At 37.4% G+C, this 11,954-nt stretch overlaps 1 pseudogene; it reads right to left on the reverse strand.

The window, feature by feature from the left end:
• Window positions 1-832: 832 nt before the first annotated feature.
• On the reverse strand, window positions 833-11,712 carry LOC138159205 (phosphoinositide 3-kinase regulatory subunit 5 pseudogene; annotated as a pseudogene).
• Window positions 11,713-11,954: the final 242 nt, after the last annotated feature.

The raw sequence follows: 11,954 nt of genomic DNA on the forward strand, positions 1-11,954 counted from the left end.
TTACACATGAAGTGTGTCATATGTATTATCTTGTCTTTCAAGAATAATGTAAACTCCTTACATATCTCATATCTTCTTTTACCTTTAAAGTAATTCTAGGTACTTGCTAAAACCTTGATATGAATCTCTTCAGATAATAGAGTGCTAAAAAAAAAGCAGTGGGGTGAAGCCTGAATAGCCTTCTGGGACACAATTTTCCCCCTATTTTGTTCTCCATTTTCTTCTCAGCCTTTCAACCTAGGGTCTGGAAAGAAAGATTAAAGGACTAGCATTCAAAAGCTATGTAACAGCTAAGGCACATAACTTAGGAACAACTAGGCCCTGAGACAAAACCATAGCTTTTGGAGCCAGATTATATGTTCTAGGTACCTAACTTTGGTATTCTCCATTTTATAGATGAGAGAACTAAGGCCCAGAGAGAGGCTAATTGAGTTGCCTAAAGTTACTCTCTACATAGTCAGAATGGAAGACGAACTTAATCCAGGTCTCCCTTACCACCTTCACACTCTTGTTTCCCCCTCCCATATAAAGCATACTTATATGAGCAGAAGACAATCTCTTCCCAAAGGGCTAAAGTTTCCTGTTGGGAAAAAAACAAAAACATCATCAGAATCCAATGTGGAAACTGTCTAGTTGGTAGTGAATTCCATCCTCTATAAGAAGAACTACAATCACCCACCCTGCCTGGTTCTCTGGCCTCTAGTTTGGGAGGTGAGGGTCCATGCTTCCTTGTGATGTAGCAAATCCAGATGAAGATCTTGAGTTTGCTTTGTTAGGGCAGAGTTCCACTGAAGGTCATGATGGGTAAACACAGGAAGGAGTAGAGGTCAGGTTAATTTTGAGGTGTTAGGAAGGAAAGTCTCTGGGACTGTGGGCAAAGGCTGGTTTTCTCAGATTTGTGGCAGGAAGAGACTTCACACCTGACTACACTCTCTAGAATTTTTCACTCATCCTGATCCAGACAAACAGTAAAGGAGCAGCTGTTGGAGCCAATGTCCGCTTTGTCCGCTTTGTCCACTTTAATCTGTGATGTGCAGATCTGGTTATAGTTCTTGGAACTTCACCACCTTAGTCAGGATCAATGTTGGAGATTCCATGTTAGAATCTAGCTCCTCCAACTTTCTGCTGGCCTTGAAGGGCACACTTTCTCCACATTGTTCCAGTGGTTCTACCAACTAATGGCCTCCTTACTGTAGCTAATCTGTAGTGTAAGTGGCAAGGTCTCCATCAATGCCCAGTCATTTACTGCCAGGACTAGAAACCTTAGTAGCATGTACAGCTGCAGAGTGACCCAGTTTCAGGGAGTGGATAACAGTTTCTGTCGCCCTCTCCCAACTGATGAAGGTCAACTCTCTCTGATACACTCGCAGCCAGACTGGTCTTCTGGCAAAATGACAGTGATAAAGCAGACAGTCTACCAGGATGGGCAGCTGCTCCTGGGAACTCTCCAGTGGCCCAGCCTCAGGCTTCAAAGTCTGCTAGCATAAGACATCAGTGGGCGGGTACATCAGCCCCAGCACTTTGTGCCCATACCAGGGATCCAGCATTCAGAGTTAATGGGAAATGTCATTGGCACTGTCCTCCCACGAGACCAGGAGAATGTTCACTGGAGTCAGATGCCTAGGGGAATCTGTGGACAAGGTGTGACTGATTCAGATGAACAGAAGAGGTCCTAGATATAGGCTGATAGCTTCATTTTACTGGGATATAGAACAACTGGAGCTTGAAATGCTGTATCAGGAGCAGGCAATTGCTTTCCAACTTCCAGAGATTGCTGTAAACATGGTCAGCCTTTTCTGAGATTCGGTCTTAGTTAAAGACTATCATGCAGAGTGTGGAGACTGTGGAGTCCTTATCTCCACTAGGGAAGGACCTCCAGTGTCAGTGATGTGTGGCAGTGGGAAAGAGCCCGGGGAAGCAAATGGGAAAGTTGGGATCAGGAAAACAGTGGTGAAGGTATGTTCAAAGGGCTGAATAGACTCCCGGTCTGCTGAAGAGGGAATTTAATCATTGCCTGCTGCCCCAGACCGACACCTTGCCCATCCTCGAGGTGGAGCGCCTCCTGGCTCATTTTCTGGCTACAGTCTGTGTAGCTGCACTTCGAAGGCAACCATAGCCCTGAGTCCCTCCTACTAATTCCAGCCTTCTCCTGCAACCAGCTGGGTCCCGACTTTATTCATTCATTCACTTATTTATTTATTTATTCATTCATTTACCCATCCATCCATTCATTTATTTATCTATTATACTGTTTATTTTATCTGTGGAAATTGTATCCTGTGCTATTTGCTTAAGAACATAGGTCTCTCAAAATGCAGTTTTAAAGCTCTTAAAAATCAATTGAATATTATTTTTCAAGCTTTAAAGCAACAAATCACACAGCTTAGTTTCTTAGGTAAGTTAATAGGCAGACAGGAAAAGGAGGTTTGAATGAACTCCATACCTTGTTAAGTTTCTTGCACTATTTGTCCTTAAATCTATGCCCTGGAGATAAATACTGAGCTGACTTTTACTGCATGATTAATACTGCTTTTTGATATTTTGGCACTTTGGTATCTTTTTTTTTTTTTGCAACTAGACATCTTTGATTTTGAGAAAAACATTTCATATGGGGAAGAAGTACACGGAAGGGTTTGGAGTTGTAATTTAGTTGGTGTATCCAACTCCATGTGAGGGGACTTACCATGCAAATCAGCCACCGTTCTCTAATTTGCATTATTAGAAAGTTGCCTGGGGAGCTGAGAGGTTAAGTACCTTACCTAGCCTAATATATTATGTGACTTAGGTGATACCTTCACCCTTGTCCTCCTTACTCCGAGGCCCATTCTATCCATTATTCCATGCTGCTTCTGTCCTAATTGTTAAAAATGATGAAATGGGAAAATTGTGTTATAATTTTCCACAAGATTGTAAATCATGAAAAGGAAAAAAGAGGGGCATGAGAGTAGGGTGAAATATCTGGAAAAGTGACTCTTTGGAGGTAAGAACTTAGGAACTGCACATAGAAGATGGAAAGAGCACACACCCAGGAATTTGGAAATCTGGGCTTTACTAAAAAGTATGTTTCTCACTGGGATACCTAGGTGGTGCAGTGGATAGAGCACTGGACATGGATTCAGGAAGACTAGAGTTCAAATCCAGCCTCAGACACTCATTAGCAAGTCACTTAGCTCTATTTGACTCAGTTTCCCCATCTGTAAAATGAGCTGGAAAAGGAATTGGCAAACCTCTCTAGTATCTTTGTCAAGGAAACTTCAGATGGGATCGTGAAGAGTTGGACATGACTGAAAACAACAATACTCTCACTACTTTATTAACTCAGGCAAGTTAGTTTAAACTTGATGGTCCTTTATGGAGCAGATTGAATGAAATAAACTCTTTGGTCTCCTGTAGCTAATTTTTATAGATTTATCCTTAAATTTTTTCTATCTTTTTTCTTTAGTGTATATATATATATATGTAATATATATATATATATATATGTGTGTGTGTGTGTGTGTGTATCTTAAAGAGTAGGAAGCAATTTAATTAAGATGCAATCTCACAAATTCTTGCTTCTAGGGGCAATTGTGGGATAACAAAGATCAGGCACTTACAAGTCCTGGGTCAACTTTTTAATAAGCATACATAAGCTTGCCCACATAAATGATTGCTTTACAATCATCGATTTGTATTTATTCCAATTTATTCCAATGATGCTTCCACTTATTGTGCAAAATTGTCTTCTGATACAATTTATAATCTACACAAGAAAAGTTTCATGGCCTTATAATCATACCTTGTTTTCATTTTTCTTTCTTCTTCAAATAGTATTGCCCAACTAGATCAGTCACTTTGTTTAATAATGACTTTTGATAATTTCCTAAAAATCAAGCCCATTCTCAAACAAAAAAGACTGGTCATAACTGAATATATTCCCTTGCTTTAACTCCCTATTTCTTCTAGAATAAAATATCAATTATTCAATCTGTTGTGTAATCTTTGTAGAGTCTAACTCCAAGTCATTGTTCCAGTCTCATCTCACATTAAGATCCTTCATACACTTAAATGCTATGTAAATATATTATCTAAATATGGCAGTACAACTTCCTTGTTTGTGCTGAACATTTTCCCCCCATATCATAATTGCCTGTGCTACAGTTTTTCAATTGTATGATAAATCCAGGATTCAAATGGTTCTTACAAATAGGGAAATCTAGAAGCTATTTTCCCTTTTGAGGGATATTTAGATCCTTTGTTTTCTGTGACTACTATATTTTTTCAACAGATAGTCTTCCTGGGGACTAGACCTCAAAACTATCTTAGCTTTTCTCATTCTAAGCAATACACCTTTTAGCAATCTGCCCCAAATTCCTTTTGGGGAAGCTCAGTTAGCTGCCAGTCCCCTTTACTTTAGGTCTAGAGAAGATATTTACATGGGGGCATCCTCCCCCAGTCCCCTCTGTTTCTCCTTATTCTGACTTTTTGGTAGGACAAGGTTGAGTTCTGTTGTAAGCTCATAGTTTGACTTGTGTAGCCCTGCTAGAGTGTGGAGGACTCTCAGGGAAAAAGAGTAGTGAGTTAGTACAATGGCAGTTAGGGATTATTCTTCTCTGCCATTAGTTCAATGGGTTATCTTGTTAGACAATGGAGATAGCTAAAATTTCTTTATCTCCTATACACAAGTCCTATTTTGGAGAGGTTTGAAAGGTCATTAAGATCAGAGAAAGTGTCTAGTCCTACATTTTGTTGGTGATATGACTCATACTTCTCTATTCTTTTAAATTTGCTCTGTGGCTTTTTTCCTAAAGAAAGATAAGATCATTTTAATTGCATTCTGAATAAATATCTTTGCTCTGGAGAGTTGGGGCAAGTTGAGGGAATCACTAGCTATTTGAGTATGCAGAATCTAAATGGGGGATCTCAGAAATTTATAATAATCAGTGTTATTAATATCTGTACTTATTGACCTCCACAAATAGCAATGAAAAAGAACAAATACATTAATCTATGGATCATTTTCCTTGACTAAGATAGCATACATATCTCATTATTTTCTGCATATATATATATAGTATGAAGTATAAAGAATCTTAAGCCTTTGTTCTCCTCTTCCCAACATAAGAGAGGCAGGGACCTCATGGAAAGGAATAAAGGCAGGGACCTCGAGAAAATGTCATGCTCTGAGCCATCCCCACTTCATGGAGAAAAGCATCTATATACAAAAAGCAGTTCCACCTACTCCCCACAGGGTCGGGTGGGGCAGGGAGTGATCATTTTCAAAATTGCCCTTCACAGTGACATCTTTCAGCTAAATTCATAAGTGATATACATTAAACAGACAATAACAACAAAACATACAATTAAGTAACACCATAATCAGTATTACCATATAATTGCAATTCTAATCAGCAGTGATTAATAGTAATGTAATAAATACATCAACACATTGTTAGTCAAGAAAGACAGTTGGATTCTTATGAAACGTTGAGTAAGTTAGAGGAATATAGTGAGGAAACAAATACCAAATACTAAACTGAAAAGAAAATAATCCCAGCAAAAAAGTGAAACTGAAAATTTAAATATATGTATACATACATATGTATATGCATATGTGTATAACCTTTTAGTTAATTAAAATATTCTTGAGATTAAAAAAATAAACCTAGCAAAATTAATAAAAAATAAAGTCCCAGAGGAAGAACACCTAGGTGGAACATTTGGTTGTATGTGTGACAACGAATCTGACAATTTTTGTGCAGTACTTGTTTGGGAGCAGCTCGTAAAAGGTGCAATATCCAATAAACCAAAAGGTGGCACTTGGAGCATGAGCTATGCCAGCTCTTTGAGGAATGAACATGTGCAACACCTCTCATGTCCCTGCCTTTTTATAATGTTTCTAGTTTGCATTGAATCTAAAGGCATCAGTTAATTTAAAAAAATAATAACTTTAAACACATCACCCCCTACTCATTTGGGGTCGTCAATCTTGTTTCCCTTCTCAGCTGATTCCAATGAATTCACTCACTCACTATTTAACTTAAAATATTGCTATTAAATTGAAGTTATAATAATAGTATCAATATCTAAAGTTGCTTTTGTAACCAGAGTTGCTGAGAATAAAGTATAAATTCCTAATCTCTTGCCCATTCTTCTGCGTTCTGCTTCATGTTCTCATATCAGACATCGAGACACTTGGACACTTTTCTCTTTCTTTCCTTCTTTTCTTTTCCCAAATACTACCAAGCATGCCTGATGAAAATGGATGGGGGGGGGGTAGAAAAATACTGTGGCATCCAAAACGATCCAATCTGCAAGAACAACCACTGAGGCAGAACTCTGAGCCAATAACCACTTATTAAATGGACCAGGCCCCTTCCATGAATGGTGTCTCAGATCTTCCTCATGATCTGAGATGCCCCCTGGGCCTTACTTTTATAGGGCTTGATACCCATTCACTCAAAAAAGGAAAAGTAAAATGCAATCTCATTGGTTTATAGCTTTTACTTTTGAACCTACAGGAGAAATAGAAATAATACATCAGCATCAATAGTCATAGGATGGGCAAGGCAAGGGTCATCTCTGCTGACTAGGTGGTCATAACATGGTCCCCTTCTCAATCTGGGCAAGAGAAGGTGATATAGAGCTACAAAAATAAGTTGGACACCTCAAACACTTAACATTTACTAGTCATGTGACTTTGGGCAAGTCACTCAACCCCAATTGCCCTACCTTCCTCTCTCCAAAAAGCAAAAAATTAAAAAATAAAAATAAAAACAAGTTGTAGACTTTCTTTCTCACATCAAGACACCCTACCTATGTGGTATTTGGCCATCAGCATTCTTGTGGATAACCAGGTAAACTTCATATCTGGCAAATAAGTAAACAGTGAATTTATAAGTTTTCAAGATTGAGACCTGCTATAAGAAAGAATCTATCTTACCTAACTGTTCCTGTGTGACATATGTAAAATATACATTACTATATGTTATTCTTATATTACTAATACTTAACTAAAATGACTAAATGTATTTCAGTAGATAAATATATCATTAAAAACAGCTAACAATCATTACCCCTATAGAATCATTCTGAACTGATTAATACTAATTAGAATAAAATAGGAGTCCAATAAATCATTTCTCTCAGTACAGCATGCCACAACCCAACCTGGCAATATATTCTTCCTTTGACAGTGATAATCAACAATTCTAATCCAACATGGAAATAGCACAGAAGCTATAATTCACTTCCTGGCCACCAATGAGGCAAATTCAAAGTTCATCATTTTAGCAAGCGGGAACAAAGAAAATCTCCCTCCATCCCTGTCAAGGCTCACATATGGAAATATCTTCTCTACATCCCTTTCCAACTTGAACCTAACATTCTTCAAAAGCCAAAAGCAACAATCCCCAAAACAGGATATCTGTTCCTTTGAAAAGCTTCAACAAATATTATTACTCAACTATTCTATAAAATAGTCATTTTCCCCAGAATTCTCATCTCTATACTTACATCTATTTTTTGGTGAATGTTTTCTGGAAAATGCAGGGTAAGGACTGGTAAGGGCTGGGTAGGTGGATGATACTGCAGTAGAGTTACATAAATGAGTCTCATTTCTTTACAATTACAACTCATGCTTACACTGTCAGTAAGTGATATGAGGCAGGTCTCTTGTATACTCTTTTTAATCACAGAATCTACCGTGTTTCCCTGATAATAAGACACTGTCTTATTATTTTTTTTTTGGACAGAAAAAACACCAGAGGGCTTATTTTCAGGGGAGGGCTTATTTTAATGAACATTGACAGCAATTTTAATAAACAGGTAAATGTGAACAAAAAAATGTACCTTTATTCAATAATGAATTCAATAAAGAACAGGATGATGCGCTCACTGCTGCAGCTCTGATTGGATGCAGCTCGGAGCGCAGCGTGTGTTTCACGGGAGGGGGACGGGGACGGTGCATAGAGAGGGTACTGTAATGTAGTGTGTAGCGCAGGGGATCGCCTTCACTACAGTAGCAATCTCAATAGGGCTTATTTTGGGGGGAGGGCTTATTTTAGAGGAATCTTACACAGTAAGGGGAGGGCTTATTTTCGGGATAGGTCTTATTATTGGGGAAACACAGTATGTATTTGAGTAAAAGTATATGGATTCTCTCTTTTTTTAAAATTATGTATTGTTTATTTTTATATCTTCTTCATTTCCTCAAATAACTCTTGCCCCTCCATCTCATAATAAAGAATTAAAAAGAGGAAAAAAAAAGAGCCAAACCGACACACTGGCAATGATCAACATGATATGCAATGCTATGCATACATAGTCTCTATGCTCCCAGAAAAGGAAGGGAGTTGAGTTCTCTTAGTTCTTCTTTGGGGCCAAAGTTGGCTGTTATAATTTTTTTTGCTTTTTTTTTTTTTTTTGAAGGCAATTGGGTTTAAATAACTTGCCCAAGGTCACACAGCTAGTTTTTTTGTTTGTGCGTGTTAAGTGTCTGAGGCTGGATCTGAACTCAGGTCCTCCTGTCTCCAGGGCCAGCCCTACTCACTGCCCAACCTAGCTGCCCCAGCTGCTATAATTTCATAAGTTTCAACTTCCATGGTTTTGTTGTTGTTGTCCTTTACATTTTTATTGTTGTAGTCACTGTGTGTGTTATTTTCTTTGCTCTGTTTAATTTTATATCAGTTCATGTAAGATTTCAAATGCTTCTCGAGATTCACACATATTCAACATATTTATAATTTTTTACAGTGTAGTAAAGTTTTATTACTTTCATGTATCACAATTTATCAAGTCCCTAGTCAATGAATATGTACTTTGTTTCTAGGTAATAAATTAATCTTAAAAAAATTTATAAATGAAAGCAAGGCTTTTATTATTATCCAAATTATTTATGTTTCTTTTCCCTGGAATTCTATAGAAAATATTGGGGTGGAAAGAGGAGGGAACTAGTTTAAAAGCTGGTAGTTCCCTCTGTTAGGTTGTTTAAAGAACACATTCCTACTATGAAAAACAAAGGAAAATACATGCATACCTCCTATAGATCAATTCCAAATCACATGACCAACAAAATAGAGGGTTAGACATATTTTCTAATCCTCAGGACCCCTCCAAAATAGGAATCATATGCAAGAGATAAAGCAATTTCAGCTTTCTTCATGGTACAAGACACAAAGAACTGTAGCTTTCTGTCAGTCCAATGAACTAACAGAGGAGAAAGTTTATCTTTAATCTCAAACATGCTCACTCAGAATCTCTTTTACCCTAAGTCTCTATCAGTTAACTTTCCACCACATCTGCCCTCACTCCACTGTGCTATGTCAACAAGCGACAGAATGCAAATCTGCTCAACCCCTTACACATTTTGAAAGAGGTGGCAGTACAGGAAAGCATAAGTTTGGTTTGTTTGGGACTGCAACATGTCTGCTCTACTGAATTAGAGCTGAGCCAAAAAATTAATGAAGGGATGAATCTGAAATGGGAAACCAGCATGTACTGCAAGGACTGCATCAGGTCTGAAGGAAAGAGAACTGGAACTCATCTGAAATTAGTTTCCTTCCCCCCCTCCCCAGAAGACAGAGAATCCAGTAAAAGGTAAATTCCCCCATTATTCAAAGAGGTTTAAGGTCCTTCCTTCAGGATTCACCAACTAAGGGTAAGTAATCAGAAAGTGAGGAATAAGGTTATAGAAGGGAAAAGAGATTGCAATTGCCAAAAGTCACAGGAGGAAGAAAACAAAAACCTTGAGCATAAGCAGATAAATCAGTAAGGAATATTTAATGCGGAAGAGAAGATGGCCTTGAAAACATCTGAATGAGTCCAAACATCTTTGAATAATTTTGTTAAGATAACGAAGACTAAATCTATACCCAATGAAACAGATTCCCATGAAAACATGGAATCACAAAAGAATGTCCCTTAATGATCCAAAGGAGGAATAAGAACAGACAGCAAAGGTAGAATTATTGGTCTGCATCACAAAAATAATCTGGAGGACAGAAAAACTTGAATTCATGGTGGCTAATATCACCAAAGAAATAAAAGAGAGAATATATTAGAAATGTAAATACACAAAAGCGAAGGACAATTTGATATTTTTTCCTCTCTTAATGGTATTTTATTTTTTCCAATTACATGTAAAGATAGTTTTCAACATTCACTTTTATAAGATTTTGAGTTTTATGTTTTTCCCTCCCCTCCTCCTTTTCTTCTGCCTCCCCAAGATGGTAAGCAATCTGATACATGCTACACATATATAATCATATTAAACATATTTGCAAAGGTCAATTTGGAAGAAGAGAAACAAAAAGCAACAATGTTAAGAGAGAACATTATTTCTATGTAAGAAAAATATTGATCTAGAAGATAGGACATAAACAGAAAACTTAGGGATTAAAGATCTCCCAGAAAAACAAACAAACAAACCCAAAACCAACCAAACAAAAAACATGACAAGCCACAATATCTGGTTATCATAATGCTCAAAAAAATAAAATTGTCTAGCATTTCTGAACTCAGAAAACAGTGTCAATCAAAAGAATACATAGATTGATTCCTCAAAACAAAGCCATGTTGAAAATACCTAGACATATAGTAGTTAAATTTAACAATTCTAAAGACAAAACAAATTTTCCAAGCCATCAGAAGAAAGACCTTTGAATATAAATAAAAGGAAATTTGAGTAATGCAAGACTATCTCCCACCCCCCAGAAACTGCTAGAGGGAATATAATAATTTATTCTAAAAAGGATGGATGTAACCTGAGGTGACATGCTCTTCAAATTTGAATCTATTAATGGGAAAAAATAGCTATTCAACAAAAGAGAGGCATTTGAAGCATTCTTACAAAAATAAAAGTTTAGCAGAATATTTTCTTGGGAAACACAGATAAAATATGGTTAAAAAATAGCACTTAGGGAAGACTGTTTATATAGAGTTAAAAAAATATCCTGGGTAAAAAAAAAAAACTAGAAAGAGAATGACATCTTTTTGGTTAAAAGCAACAATAGCAATGACAAAATAACATCAGAGGCATCATCCAGAGATTTCTTTCTAAAAATGTAAAAAGAGATAAAGGTGAAAGTGGAAATGATGTAGAAGTGATAAGGAAAAGGCCTGAAATAGCAATGACCACTTTGCCAATTGGTGAAGAAATGTTCAGAAAGGGAGGCCACATTAAAAGGGAGAGGAGAATAACAAGAGAGAGGGAAAAAGTTTTATGTACTCAAATCAAGTCAGTGGTAAAGAATGAGGAAAAAATTCACTCCTGTAGTCTCTCAAGAAAAGGCCTACAGGAGGGGCAGCCAGGTGGCACAGTGAGTAAGAGCATTAGCCCTGGCGTCAGGAGACCCGGGATCAGTTCTAGCCTCAGATACTCGGACCCCACACAAAAAAATAACTGGCCGTGTAACCTTGAGCAAGTTACTTAACCCCAATTGCTTAAAAAAAAAGCAAAGGCCTACAAGAGAATGGGTGAGGAGACAAATGGATGGACTTCAACAAGGGGAAGCAAAGAGGGAAATCTCATTTAGTAATGAGAGGTAGTTGCACTGAAAAATATTACCATGCTATCATGGTGGGAGAAAGATATTCTTCTATGGGAGACAGAGACCTTATAATGGGCTTAATCTGCAGTAATTTGGTGCTTAGAGGGACCACTTACCTCTGAGAAACTGTTGTGTCTCCTTCTTCGGGAAAGGGCCACTGGTATCCAGAAGAGTAGGAAGGCATGGAGCCAGAGAAATCTGATGTCAAATGGGAAAAGAGGATCATAGAGAGCGCACAGGATAGGAATGAATTAAGGGCACAGGAAAATTCCCACAGTGGGGCAATACTTCTACCCTCTTTACTTCTTGTCAGAATTGATGCTTCTAAGAGTAAGGCACAACCATAAAATATACAGTGCAATAATATAGAAACTCCTTAAAAAAGCAAACTTAAAATAGCTTAAACATTTTAATTCCATGAGGAAT

Source organism: Petaurus breviceps, unplaced genomic scaffold (assembly GCF_028583685.1).
Source record: "Petaurus breviceps papuanus isolate PSGF00001 unplaced genomic scaffold, PetGlider_PUasm1.0 175, whole genome shotgun sequence".
NCBI classification, from domain to species: domain Eukaryota; kingdom Metazoa; phylum Chordata; class Mammalia; order Diprotodontia; family Petauridae; genus Petaurus; species Petaurus breviceps.